Genomic DNA, 3001 nt, shown 5'->3' with positions numbered 1-3001 from the left:
AAGTTACAATATTGTCTTAGTCCGAGGCACATTGAGATAAAAATGATCATTTGTTTGTAATGATAACTTTGCCTTGTTTTTGAAGTCTCAATGTATTACAAAAACAGATAATTATATATTGTAAAAATCTCATAAAGCCTCGTTAAATTAGTTAATTTCCTGAATGGGTCATTTGGCAACACTAAACGAAATCAACCGTTTACTCCAGACAGCAAATAGTATTTCAAATTAAAAACACATGCCCAAACCAATCATGATTTAATGATAACAGTCAGGAAAAGTGGTAAACATCAACTAAGCAAAAATTTAGCATTTATTTCCTCACATGCATGCTCACTGAGGTAGATCTTGGCTTTGTGCGAAGATGTAAAAGGTTTGATAGGCAGATGATAGTTTGTTTCTTACTTCTGTCTGCTAATCTTTATTTCCATTGATTTTGATAATTGCCCTTTCTATTGAAAAACATGACAGTACTAATTTATGAACTTGGAATGCAATGTGAGTGCCACTTATTGTCCCCAACCTTGAGAAAGTCAGAAGGAACATAAGGCTTCATGTCCCTCTTATTCCACTGATTTTAGGGACAAGTGGACCAAGTCAACAAATTCTCCATTTTCATGAACAATATGCCAAATATATGCCACTATTGCAATCTGACATATTTCTCTGGCAGCTGAGATGACCTGGTGCCATAGAAGTAGGGTTGACAAATCTCCAGGATTACTCTGGAATCTCCAGAAATTGAGGGTTAATCTCTGGTGCACTGCTAACAAAATATAGGAGAAAAATGACAGGTTTAGATTAGATTTATCGAACAGAGCTATGATAAGTTAGTTTGTTTTCCAATTACTGATTGTGGGGAGGCGATGGCCTAGTGGTATTATCGCTGGACTGTTAATCCAGAGACCTAGATAATGTTCTGGGGATCTGGGTTTGAATCCTGCCATGGCAGATAGTGGAATTTGAATTCAATCAAATATTTGGAATTAACAATCTAATGATGACCATGAATCCATTGTTGATTGTCAGAAAAATCCATCTGGTTCACTACTGTCCTTTAGGGAGGGAAACTACCATCCTTACCTGGTCACACATGACTCCAGATCCCCAGCAATGTGGTTGACATGAACTTGGAATGCCCTCTGGGCAATTAGGATGGGCAATAAATGCTGCCTAGCCAGCAATGCCCTCATCCCGTTAATGAATTTAAAAAAACACAGGCTATTACAAGAATGAATATGCTGGGCAACCAGTGGAGGATATGTGGAAACAGGCGAAGGGATGCAGGAGGCCACATGAAGACACCTCCCAGGAATGTGTTCAGACAATCTTGGCAACTGCACAAAGAAGTTGAATACATTGACCAATTTAATATAGGCAAAGGCCAAGCAGGAAATACAAGGGACCCATGAGAGCAAGTCTTCATGTGTTGACTCTTGTGTGATGCCCTACAGTGAGTATATTTTTAAGAGACATACTCTTCCTAACACTCCCTGTCAACTTCATCAGTACTGATTCACTATACATTCTCACATATCACTTTGAATTACAACATGTCTCTCAACATTACCACAAACCCTGGTTCTACAGTTTCATCATTGCAAACATCATATTCTCCCGTAGCTCCTCCAATGAAGCCAGAATGGTTGTGATCATCAATAACACCCTCTCCAGCAGCATTCTTTGTCCTCCAATGTACTACCATCTCTAACCTTATGATTTGGGTTTACCCTTTATGATTATTATTGCATTTGCATCCCAGCATGCTGCCTCCAATCCCCACTTCCTTTTCACAAGCCCTTGATAATCCACCTGACTCCCATTGAGCTGACCCTCAGGACTGGCCATGACCCACGCTCCTTTTCAGAATCACAAGAGTGTGGAAGCAGGCCATTCAGCCCATCAAGTCAACACTGACCTCCGAACAACATCCCACCCAGACACATCCACTATCCCTATAACCCTTTATTTCCAATGGCTAACCCATCTAACCTGACCATTCCTGTCTGGTCTGGATGCGCAGCTCCAACTGATGACTGAATATAGCCCCGAACTGTTCATTGTACAGCTTTCCCGGTGATTTGATGTAACTGTCCACACTCATCGAACTGGACTTGCAGGACTGACTATATTCCAATGCCCAGACTATAACCAAATGCACCCCTGACCCTGGCCATCCCAACTGGCTGTCTGACCATGTTCAAGCTCCAGGTCTAATATGAGATGATACCTTTGACTTATTACATCGGGACCCCCTAACAGAAGGCTGTCTTCCTTCATTTGACTGAGGACTATTGAGACATTGTCATTTGGTAGATACACATGCAGTGTATTTGCTGTGTACGCTACTGACACTTGGTGCAGGTGTGAAACTGATATTGCACAGTGCTGTAGAACAGCATGAACACTTTTAGACTAATGACTGCTGACAACCATGAGAGGTTGCCTGCTTATGTGTCTGTGTGTCAAGTCAAGGCAAGACAGAAGTACTATGAGCCTGTAACCTCTGGCTAAGGAGACAAAGCACAAAAATGCAAGGCAAGGCATGCTTTGAGTAGCCAAGCAGGCACAAAGTAAGGGGCTACAATGAGAGTAAGCGAGGAACCCTGAAATGCCCTGTGGTTAACTCCATTAAATGGTGCTAATCCCTACGCACAATGTATCCTTGCAGCAGCATTCCAATGAAAATGCAAATGCACTCCACAGTGAATCCTGGAAATGCAGAACCATCTTGCAAGTGGATTGGAAATGTGCAACAAAGGTGTGGGTGAGGCTGGTCAATGTTGGATGCCAATATCTGTGGATGATGGTAAGGGCGATCACTGCCCAAGCACTTGCCCTGAGATGTTGCTGGCTCAGGTCCAAGATGAAGTGTAGGAGGAGCAACTGGTGAGCTGGAGTCACCAAGTAACCACTCTGAATTTCATGGTGGGATTTGTTCCCCAGCGAGTTTCTATCCTGCAGGCAGGAGAATGGGAAACTGCATTTAAATGAGTCCAGA

This window comes from Rhincodon typus, chromosome 13 (assembly GCF_021869965.1).
Source record: "Rhincodon typus isolate 14 chromosome 13, sRhiTyp1.1, whole genome shotgun sequence".
In the NCBI taxonomy this organism is placed as follows: Eukaryota; Metazoa; Chordata; class Chondrichthyes; order Orectolobiformes; family Rhincodontidae; genus Rhincodon; species Rhincodon typus.
Note: the sequence above shows the minus strand (reverse complement) of the source record.